Here is a 12,571-nt window from a genome sequence, read left to right as displayed (position 1 = left end):
CTAGACATAGGGTTCAGTACAAAGGCGTTGGGGGGGGCCAGGATGCAGCATGGGAACCAGGGAGCAAGGCTAGGGGTGTCCCATAGTCCAAAGGTGCTAACTGCCTTTGGACATCGTAAGAGATTATATGTCAAAGTCCCTTTATACTGGACAACCAGCAAAACATTTGCAAGAACAGAAAAAAAAAAAAAAGAAAATCAACCACACTCCCTTGTCTTCTGGATTAGTGTAACACTGCTTTTTGCTGTGTCTCTAGAGTGTGCTAACTAGAAGCCATTTTACCATTGTGGTGCTCTCTTGGGGACAATGAGATTGAAACCCACAGTTCAGATGGGTATCCTGAGGCAGAGTAGCTCACGTGGCACGTCAAGAGGCTTATCTTGGGCATTCAGTCCTGACAGCGGTAAGTGGTATGCCATGCTGAGTGGCTTAGCTTTAACTGCTAGACACATTTTGCCCTTAAACTACGGTTTCAAAATGGAAATATTTTTTGGTATTGCTTGGTCTTTATGATTGTCATGTTTGTCATTATGGAGTTTCTTATTCTACCTTTTATCATTCTTATAAAGAATATTTTCAATCTGCCCCAGATGTCAATATATAATTTACATGGGAATCATACCTATGCTTATAGACAGAATTATTTCAGACACAAAAAAAGTACAATGACTTTTCATTTATCAAATGTCAATCAAAGTCTCAGCAGATGATTGTCTTAGTATTAAAGAAAATGGTTGCACTTGTCTTCCTATAATTCTTTAAAACCAAAGATAGAAAATTAGAGAAGGAATTACAGATGCTAAGGTCTGAGACTATCTTCTGCTGACCTGAAATGGCTGTAAGATGAAAGCTTTTCAACTACCAAAGCTGAATTGAAATCCTTAACCATCAAAAGAGGGAGGCTGGACAGAGTTTCTGGTAACTATTACCCCAGTTGTGCAAGGATCAATGGGCTCATTTGATCCCAGGAACCTGTTGACAGCTACAACTCTCCACAAAGGCCAATTTACCTTCCTGGCAAAATGTTATATGTATATCATGTCACATGGAGATCTGTCATAGTATGGTTGGAGTCGGAGCTCAAAAAATTATTGTTGAATAGATGAACAAATGAGTGAATGACACAGTGTTCAATGCCTATATAAGAAGCTCATGTTACAACATCCAAATCTCAATTGCAGTGAGCTTCCTGTGCTTCGGATGTATTAGACTCTCACTGTCGAAGATATTAATAGAAATTAAGTGAACCAGATCAAGATTTCACAATACTTTTGGCAGTGGCTATGATAAAGATGTGCGTGATATAGCCCAGGCCTGGACTCAACGCTGGCTGCAGCTTCATCCACTGTATGACATTAGCCAACTGATTTCAAATCCTCTTTTCCTCAGACGCAAAAAGGAGAAAACAGCACTTACCTCTCAGTGACACTGTCAAGATCAAATGAGACGTTGTATGTAAAAGACTTACTATAGTCCTGAGCACAATAAGTGTTAACTCCTCATACATAATTTTTTTTTTACAATGGGATCTACTTGAATAAGATCTGGTCTAAATTAATTTGGTTTCATAAGTAATAATTCTGTCTCCTTCATTTTCACATTATGTACACAAGGATAAGGTTCTCCCCTTCATAAGTTAGAACGTCATGCATTCATTCTATAAACATTTTAGCACTTTTTATTTGTAAGTAACCATGCTGGGCACTAGAGTTACTTCATAGGGAGGAAGAAGGGCAGAAATGTTCAGCCAAGTATCAACCTGCTTCTACAAAGAAATTGAACACACAGGGACCTGGAGAATCAAGTAAAACTACAAAATTGATAGACACCACATATAACTGAAAAGACCAGCATAGAGTTTTCATATAAAGCATAAAAGATAATATTGGTGGTAGAAGAAGTCAGGACCTCTCCACTGAAGACAGGACAATGACACAACAATCACAACTGAAGGCGAACACGAGGAGGGAGTAAGGAACGGGAAATATTTTAAGCTATGACAGGAGAGTATTTGTTCAGCTGAACAAGCCTCTGGCCAGAACCTGTCGCTGTCAGCAGCACCTACGTACTCCATTTTTAGGAGGGGACTGGCAACACCCCTTATTGACTGCCAAAGAATTCAGGAGCTCATCGATGTTAGATAGTCTATACTTTAAGAGGCATCAGGATACTGTGGGTTAAGTGTGTTGGCTAATTTTAATCTAGCAACTACCTGTTAATTTTTGAAGTTGACTCTAATCTAAAATGCAGAGGCTGTTTGTTAACTTTCGAAGTTCCTAAATCAGGAATACACAGTCCATCGGTAGTTAAACCTAAATGGGAAACTCTAGGAGGACCTGAGCCAGGATGGCACTCTGCAAGGCAACGCATCCCCTGCCTTGACTTCAGTCGGCCCCCGGAATGTGTTAGTTGCCTAAGGGGTGTGAGAAGTAAGTTTTCATCAGGGAAATAAATGGTGTCCGTGTTAATGTGGCTTGGCCAGAAATACTGTAAATGTACCTCTTCCTTTGCATGAACAGGGTGTAAAAATCAGCAAACCCAGGATCCTAATTCCTTTCACAGAGCCCATGTAGTCTAGGAGTCCCACTCAGCCCTGAACCCCAGCCCTGACCAGGTAATTCTGGGGCTAATGCCCACTAATGATAAACTTATTGCTGCATGTGCCTACAATGCACCTTTCCAGCAAGGTTGTTGTTTTAAGTGCCTGAAAGGACAGAGCTGGGACTTCACTGAGCTTCACAAACAGGTTCATATGATCTCTTTTGTACATGCTTGCTGATAAACGTTGTGGATGGCAAACTGTGAGATTTGTTTTCATTGTAAATATACCAAATTTGGGGGAGGAACCCCAGAGAGCTCACTTATCTTGAGTTATCAGATAATTATTAACATTGTCTACCAAGGAGAACCCAATGATTATGAATGACCAAATTGGCCTAGCATACTTGTAACAGATTAGAAAGCAGAAAGTAGCAAATATTTATTCAGATGGTTTACTACAAATACAGATCTTTAGCTTCCGTTTATATCACAAATTTATTCTTTGTGCTTGCCCCTAGACTGTGTATTAAGAGCTGTGTGTGTGTGTTTGTGTGCCTGTGTGCACATGCACAGGGGTGTGTGTTATGTGGTGAAGGATCCAGGAAGGTAAAAGAGAGACAAGCATGTGTCTGAACAATCACAATCAGCACAATGCATGCTGTGATGATGGGGTCATGTACTAGGTATGCTATTAAATATGAAATTTGGACTCCTAATACAATTTGGTGGAAGAAGGTAATGTGAGCAGGTGAGTGTTAGAGAAGATAATACCTGCCATGAGTTTTGAAGGACAAGTTAGGGCTAGCTGAGAGAATGACAAGGGAGAAAGAAAATAATATATGCAAAGGCATACAGGCCCTTGAGGAGACTGAAGTACAATAAGACCCTATGATAATGCAATAACTTGAATTCAGACATAAAACAATTGGCTCACCAGGTCACTGCATTATCCTTGCAAAACAAGCGTCTGCATTTTACATGATTGAATGTCCTGGACCCCACTTATAGTGGCAGCATTTCCTTTAGTTTGTTGAAAGTGGATGAGTGTGAATGAAATACATGATTGTGAGTGATGGGGAGGAAATTGTGGCTGGAGATGGCGCTGAAGAGTTAGGTCAGAACATGATCATAAAAGGTCTTAGGTGCCAGCAGCAGAGTCTGGATTGTACCCCCAAAGTAAGGATGAATCAGAAGGATATTAAGGATGGGAATGGCATGAATAGGTTTGTGTTTAGAAAAATAACTGGCATCAGTATAAATGATAGACTGAAGGGAACTAGCTTAGGGGCATGGAAACCCTTAAAAAAGCTATTGTCATTATAACAGGAGACAGGACGAAGATCTAAACTAAGGCAGTGGCCGTGGAAATGGAGACAGAAGGGGGTTTAAAGACATTAGGAAGGAAGAACTGACAGAACTTGGTGACTGAAGAATGTGAGAGTGAAGGGAAAGGAGGGCTACCATTTTACTTGTTTGGGTGACTTGGAAGATAAAGGATCCATTCCCCACACTATAAAGCGGCCAGTTTGAGAGAAAGGGAATATAAAGGGCGTAGGAATATATCTATTGAACACTTATAACAAGCCCACATTTTCTTAATCATTTTTCTTTAGGGATTGAAATTGGGCTGGTCTAACGTAATGAGAAACCATTAGATTCCGATGGCTAGAACTAAGCTGGATTAGATTCATTTATCACGAGTTGACGGGGAGATATGGAAATCAAGCTGTCAGAAGCTAAGTGTGGGGTTATTTGTCAGCAGCCCCATCTAGGATTTTAACAAATTGGAAGGAGGAAAACTTTATTTTATTAAAAAAAAAGGAAATGAGAATGGAGACACTACTTCTTTAAAAAAAATAATAATAATAAAGCTTGTTAATTCCTAGTTAGGCTCATGTGTTTGTCATCAGCAAGGCCCAATGATGTTGGTGACATGACACAATGGCTCTTCAGGGGAGTTTTAGTAGCAAACAGGGAGAAACTTCAATGACGTAATAATTTAGTCATTCCATGAAGCATCCATCCATCCCATACATATTTATTGCACATCTGCCAAGAGCCATAGACTCTGAAGGAGCTGGGGCACTTGGACAAACTTCAAAAAAAAACGGTCAAGTCTTGGTCAAAACACCCAGGGAAGGGCTTGGTTCTTTAGACCCCCACTGTATGAAGACAGGACTCGGAAATACGGTAAGAACAACTAAAGTGAATTGACAATTACTCTGCTTTGACTGAATTTTTTTTAGCTACGACTCAAGCTGGGTGGTGTTGTTTTTTCAAGTATTACTTATGCTCAAATAGGTTCTTTACAAATTATGTAGTCTTTTCTTGCTTATAGTTTTATGATATTTGTGTCCCTTCTCCCAAGAAAATCAAGACAAATACTAGTGAGCATATGATAGTAAAACAAGGGCAACCTTTTACACATTAGTGAGCAGGCCAGAAAGCCTCTGACTATTCCTGCTCTCAGAAGACATTTTCTCATCAATTCACCTCTCCTACGTGATTACTGTCTGGGGCCTACTGGAAAGAGTAGAATTCTTTCCAATGTCGGTTCTATTAAAATATACTTGAATTCACAACTATAAACAGTTGATGTAAATCTTTATTGCCTTCAGCTTTAAAATGCAGACTCAAGAAAAGAAACAATTTCCATAAACAGTGGTTGTTGCTAAAGATTATAGAACTAACTTAGCGTTAAGAGAATTTTTATCTAGTGCGTATCTCTTGGCATAGTTTCACACGTAGGATCCAGTACACAGGTATAGAAGCCAAAGAGCAATTTATATCCTTTCCCAGATCTTAGGATAATTAAGGTTGGCAGAAGTAAGCTAAGAACCAATGATTTTTTTTTTTTTAATTCTCACTCAAGGATATTTTTTCCATTGCTTTTCAGAGACAGTGGAAGGGAGGAAAAGAGGGAGGGAAAGAGAGAGAGAAACATCGATGTGAGAGAGACACATTGATTGGTTGCCTCCCGCACATGCCCTGACCAGGGCAGGGGTTGAGACTGCCAAGATATGTGCCTTGACCGGAATCGAACCCAGGATCCTTCAGTCCATGGGCCGACGCTCTAACCACGGAGCCAAACCAGCCAGGGCAAGAACCAATGACTTTTTCCCTCCTCAAACACCAGATCAGTGATTCTTAAAGCATGGATTGCAATAAACAAGAAGTGTCCTTTGGGTAGTAAACAACCAATATTTTCGCATTCTTTATTCTCTGCAGTAGAAAATGATATAAATATAACAAATACATCAGAAGACCTGAGTTTAAGTCAGAAGCTCTTCCCCTTACTAGGTGTTTAATCTTGGGCAAGCCACCTAATCATAATAATCTTATATTGAGCACTTACTATATGCATCTACAAACTATAGGCATTCTTCTCTGTGATATCACCAATTACCTTATCACATGCTTTATCTAATTCAACTCTCCCCACCCTAAAATGCTATCAGGTAGGTATTTTAATTATCCCCATTTTAAAGAACAATAAACAGGCTCAGAGAAGTGAAGTCACTTCTCAAGGTCAAATTGGGCTTGATTTGAACACCATGATCAAAGGCCCCTGGGTTTGATCATTGGGATCTATTCACCTGTTTTGATTTTCTCATCTATGAAACAGAAATCACAATAATGAAACTCTCAAGATTTTTACAAGAATTAAAAGACATTACATACAAGGGATCACTGTTGTTATAGTGATTGCTGTTCTCTCAGACTCCTGTATTAAAGTCCAGAGGAATGCTTTCATTTCCAGTCATTCCTTTGTCCCCCAAATTCAAACTCCACCCTATCCTACCAACTCTCTCCCCCAATGTATTCAAGACATTCGCTCTTCCCCATTTGTTTCTCCAACTGCGTTAGTAAGAGTGCCCATCAATTTTTATAATTTCAATCACTGTGAGATTCTTTTTCTTTTCTCACGCTTATCAATCTATCCTCACACTATCTGATTAATGTACACAAAGTGCCATATTCCTATTTCCATTTGTCATCTTTATTGATTATAAGATAAAGGCATCTTGATGTCATCACCCTGGGATTTGAGACTCTGGGTCTCTCGGTCCTGTTATTACCCATTCACACTCCATAGAATCTAATGGAATCGGGAGGGGACATTTATTTATCTATTGAGCGTCTCTTCTGTGCTTGGTGCTGCTGTTATTTGGTGGAAACAATAGGCTTAATGCAAATCAATCAAAACTATAATGAGATACCACCTCACATCTGGTAGAATGATTATTATCGACAAGACAAGTAATAACAGGTGTTGGACAGGTTGCAGAGAGAAAACAAAAAACACCCTCATTCACTGGTGGTGGGAATGTAAACTGGTACAACCACTGTGGAAAACAGTATGGAGGTTCCTCAAAAAATTAAGAATAGAGCTACCTTTTGACCCAGTAACCCCTCTTCTAGGCATCTACCCGAAAATTTTGAAAACATTCATTCACAAAGATATATGCGCCCCCATGTTCACTGCAGCATTATTTATGGTGGCCAAGATATGGAAACAGCCAAAGTGTCCCGCGACAGAGGACTGGGCAAAGGCGATGCGGTACATCCGTGCTATGGAATACCACTTGGCCATAAGAAGAGAGGAAATACCGCCATTTGCAACAACATGGACAGGCCTTGGGAATCTCATACTAAACAAATAAGTCAGTCAGAAAAGGCAAGAACCATATGTTTTCACTCATACATGGGATATAAAACCGAAATTTCTAGACACAGACAAAAGTGTGGTTGTTACCAGAGGGAAGGGGCGCTAGGGGTTGTAAAGGGTAAAGGGGGCCAAATATACGGTCACAGAAGATGATTTGACTTTGGGTGGTGGATATACAATGCAACATACAGATGCTGTATCATAGAAATGTACACTTGAAGCCTATATAATCTTATTAAACAATATCACACCAATAAATTTAATTTTAAAAAAGATAGGCTTAAGTACAGGCCTCATAAAGGAGAGACCAGGCCCCAAACACCAATTAAATACATGCATAGTATAAGCAGGAGGGGTAGTGTGGGGACGAACACTAATGTACTATAGAAGTTCAGGGAAGGTTCCCTGAGGCAAGATAAGACCCTTCACCTTATATCCCACCACCATGAACTTGGCTGATTCTTTCTTCCCTTGAAAAACTCCCCATTCTCCTCATGCAAATCCAACAACCCATTAGTCTTCCTCAGGTTGCAGCTCTAGTCCTACTGACAATGTTAAGCTTTGCTACCTTCTCTAGCCTCCAAAGATCATAATAAATAAATAAAAATCTTAATGCCTTTGTGGTTCTTTGTGCCTGCTATCAAAGTTGATCATGTAATAGGTTACAGGTTTAGGACCAAGTACAGTATATCTTGCCCCCATAACTTGATTATTGATGTTTTTATCTAAAAATCCTGTGTGCTTCTCCTTTAAATTCCATAGAGTGCTATAATAAATGTTTGTTTAATGAATAGCTTAGTGTTCAGGGGATGTGCACAGCTAGATGTTTAGAAATCTATGTAATAAAAGTAGGCATCAGAATCGTGGCCCTAATACCTTAGGCAACACTCCTAATGTTTGAGATTAACCTAATCCCACTCTTGTTCGTTTGCTTTAGTTTTTAACTTGAGCTTAAATTTGATAGTTTACATTAACAATGCAGAAAAACTGCTCTTGTTCTGGAGGTTTGGCTATATTACCTAATGTTAACACAGAATTCATAATATCCCCAACACTGAGCCTGCCTATGAAACTTACTGGCCCCTATCATTTACCTTCCAGATTATATATTTAATGCCAAATTCCCACATAAAACTAAAGATACATCAACAAAATAAAGACCTTAATTTTCAGCTCTTGGCACGCCTCTGAAAAAAAATGTAATCCATGTAAAAAGTTGTGCCCACCCCCAACCCCTCATTTTCCAGAGCTCTGTTTAGCACTCAAGCTTAAAAACAGCACATTAAAGCTACCAGGATTCAATGGAGGGGAGTGACATTTTCAAAGCAGATCAGCTTTAATTTTGCTACAAACTTTTTCCATAGTAAATAATGTTGGAGTTGTGTGGAAAGGTGTATGAGAGCTCAGGTATCCCATGCTGTACTGAAATTCATTTGTTTCCATTTCCTGTGGGTTGAATGTCAACGCTTAATGCTATTCATATGCGAGGAATCCCAGCTGAAGCCCACTTATTTCTCCCCTTTCCCTCCACTGGCACTGTTGAAAAGACTATATGCAAAATAACAATGCATAATAACAAAATAATGATGCAGAATAACAAAACTTTGTATCTAAAGTTCCTTCTCCATAGAATCCTTCCTGTGTGGTCCTGAGTTTTTCAAACCACAGGAGTGTTACATCTATATTTTTAGTATCCAACTTCTACCCTTTAAATGAGGTGCCTTTTCAGTGAAAATGAGAAAATAATAACCTGCAGGAGGGGCAAGCATTCTGGCCTGTATTCCCCAGTTTTCTGTTGACTTGTAAGTCAGTTTGAACAGGTTTCTTCCTGTCTCTAGCCTGCATGTATGGCACCAAAGGTGTTCATTGATTCAACAAACACTTGTTGAGTGACTGCTAAGTGTCAGGCAATATTCCGGAGAGTGGTTCTCTTAGCTCTGCCTACAGCAAGGAAAGTTTTTCTAACAGAGATGAGTGACTCTGTTTGACAGATAGCCTGGTGAACAGAAGGAGGGTTTTAAGGGTAGACCAAATTAAATCTTGGCTTCAACACTTACTTGGCGAGATCTGTCACTAAAACCCCTGAAAATAAATACCTTTATTAATAAAAGAATAATAGTTGACAAAATGCTTACTGATGCCTCCTCATGCAGGTACTGAGCTCGGTGCCAGGAATTCAGCCTAGGCCCAAGCACATACGGACTGTGACATCGTGGGGCTGACTATTTCCAGCAGGCTTAGTGCACACTAGTGCTCGGACCCTTGTTAGTCTGTGTGGTGATTTAAAAATGTGACCTCAGAATCATCGGCACTTTTTCCTTCCAAAGATGGAGCCTAGTTCCCCGCCCTTGAATATGGGTCAGGCTTAGTGACTTGTTTCTAATGAACAGAAAGTGGCAGAAGTGATGCTCTGAGGACAGATGGGTCATAGGAGGATAACTTCCGCCTGACTGTCTCCTGGGTTGCTCGCTCTGGGAGAAGCCAGGTGCCACGTCATGAGGACACTGAAACGGCCTGTAGGGAGAGGCTAAGAACTCTCACCAACAGTCAGTACCAACTCACTAGCCTTATGAGCAATCCACCTTGGAAACATCACCCAGCCCTAGTCAGGCTGTCATATGAGGGCAGCCCTACCCCAGATCTCTTGACTGCAATCTCACGAGAGACTCCAAACCAAAACTGCACAGCTAAGCCACTCCCAAGTTTCTGACCCATAAGAACTGGAGGCAAATAAATGTTGACTGTTGTTGCCACTCAGTTTGGGGAGGCAATTTGTTACAGAGCAATAGCCAGCTGACGTAGCCTGTGACAGAAACATCTGGATGAAGCTAAACAATTATGGTGGAAAACCTTTCAGACTTTAGTTTACCTCCCATGTTAGAAAGAAAAATTAAATAACTTCTCATAGATTTCTAATGCTTCTATTACTACAGAAGAAAAATCCAAGCTCCTAGGGCTAGTACTGAAAACCCAATATGATTGACCCTACCCCATTTGACTTCCTCTGCTCTCCAGCATGAATTTTGTTTTGGCCAGACAAGCCCACCTATCCTCAGCCCATTAGTTACCCCAAGAGTTCCTGCCTCCAAGGTTTTAATCATGATCTTTCTGTTTCTTGAAGGGCACCTCTCTTCTTGTTGCATATCCAGTGCATCCATGTTTCCCCTTCCAAGTTTAATTTAAGCCCTGGGGTCATTGTTGATGACACTAACTCATAGTAATCTCTTCCTTTTTAAAACTTCCAATAGTTTTTATCACCAATGCTGCTTATTTAATACTTATTTTCTTAAGTACTTGTACTATTGTTACATGTCACTATTAATTAATCAATAAATATTTGAGTTTCTATTATGTGCAAGGAAAGCCCTGTGCCAAGAGCTATATTTACCACTTTTACTTTAGTTATATTTTACTTTTTATTTTTAAAATCTATTACAGTACATAACTTTTTATGTTTCTTCAACCACCATTAGATTCCAAGCAACTTGAGGACAGAAAGCAGACCTATTCTTTACAGCTGTAGGAACATCCTTATAGAATATAAAGCACCTTTCTACTGTCTCCACGTAGGGCAGCAATTTCAAAATAATGGAATGATTTTTTACACTTTCTCATTCTCCTGATATTTAGGAAACTAGAAGCATAGTGATACAATGTTAGAATATGAAGCAGCACTTGTTTAAGTGGCACTGGTTTCCCCTGGGCAGGCAACTTAACCGTGAAATCATCTTGGAAAAGCACCTGTGCATAGCAATTCAGGAAACTGTGAGCACTTTCTTCCTTAGTAACCAACCTGGCTGTGCTCTGAGAAGAGGCTTCCTCCTCAACTGTTCCGGAAATGTCAGCATAAGACATGAAAAATGCCACGTGTGAGACTTCTGACATCCTGAGCACTGCCCCGAAAGAGCCAGGGTTACATGCTGCAGGTGTAATTCAGGCAAAACAAATTATTCCCTGGACTTACTCAAAGAATTAAATCCATTTGCTGGCTTGCTTTAACTGCCCTGAGCTGGTAGAAACTGCAACTGCTTTACAGTGAGAAAAGGTTGTTGAAAAGAGAGAAAGGTCGCTCTCAAAGTTTAACTCGCTTAAGAATTCCCCGGAATGTTCTCTAAGCTGTCTGGGCCTCAGCATAGCATCACCCCCCTCACTGCCTTGGGCACCTCATCATCACCTCTCCACCAGCTCCTCCGCCAAAGACCATTTCAACAATAAAGATAAATAAAAATTTAAAATAAAATAGCCTAGGGTAAGAACCTGGAATCCACATCTTTTAACAGACTTTTTTAGATGAGTTTAATTAAGGTAGAGTGAGTATATTTGTTTGTAAATCTCCCAGATAGAGAAAAGGCAAAGGGGAAAAATACTGGTAATATGATATGATCCCTGTATTATTTTCTCTTTAGTTAGCTGCATTTCCACTCCCCAAATTTGTCCTAAATTGTGTTGATCTCAACTGAACTGTACGAAATTAGGGGGTTATGGTTAGCTGTGCATTGAAAATCCCATATCATTAAAAGCAACTCTCTAGTCTTTAAAGAAATCTGGAGTTTAAAATCTGGAAAGAAAGTGAGGAAGTGAAGGAGCAGGTGTTTAAAAAACATTCTGGGAACTAGATAGCTGTGCTGGAGAAGTCTGCAGACATCTTAACCCCATAGCACCTCCAGGGCACCCCCTGCCCATCTAATTCTTCCATGTCCTGTGTCCTCACTTATGTCAGCCGCTCTGTCAGGAATGCAAAGACACTGGTGGTCTAGCTCGCAAGCTCCCACTCATTCTTCAAGACTCATGCTTGAAGACGGCAGGCTTCCATGGGGAGACATTCCTGATGTCCCAGGCAGTGCTACGTGGGCCACACTGGAGCCCACGGCCAAAGAAAAACCAGGAATCCTGATTTTGACTTTACTTAAAACTTTGATATTTTGTTCATCATAGAATTTTAAAATTCTTTTTGATATTGTGTTGAAATACGATTTATCTTGATTACTGAGTGTTTGTCAGCCCCTCTAATTTTGCACTGCACTTGCCTCACCAAAGTCCCTGCCCCGATCCAGGTAAGTGGTCTGGACTCTGTTTTCTCTGCTGCTTCTGCTCTTGGACCCGCGTCTGCTGTGGAATCCGTCACACTGCATCGTAGTTTCTGGTATGGTTATTGTTCTCCTACAGACTTGACTGCCCTGAGGGCTCGGGGCTTTTCTGATCAACACAGACATGACAAGTGCTCTTAAAATAAGCAATAATGATAAGAATGAATGTTGTGACACTTCAGTCTAGTCCCTTAAATTTTCTAATCCTCAGTTTTTTATCTGTCAAATAATAATAAGATACTAGGTTATCTCAATAATGCTCACTGATTTATTC

At 40.1% G+C, this 12,571-nt stretch overlaps 1 protein-coding gene across 2 annotated transcripts in view; it reads right to left on the bottom strand.

The window, feature by feature from the left end:
• ABCA12 (ATP binding cassette subfamily A member 12) overlaps positions 1-12,571 on the bottom strand; it is a 157,086-nt gene that overhangs the window by 123,671 nt on the left and 20,844 nt on the right. The window lies entirely within an intron of this gene.

This window comes from Miniopterus schreibersii (assembly GCF_964146895.1).
Source record: "Miniopterus schreibersii genome assembly, chromosome: 7".
NCBI lineage: Eukaryota > Metazoa > Chordata > Mammalia > Chiroptera > Miniopteridae > Miniopterus > Miniopterus schreibersii.
The sequence above is the reverse complement of the archived record's forward strand: the minus strand, read 5'-3'. Positions and strand labels throughout refer to the sequence as shown.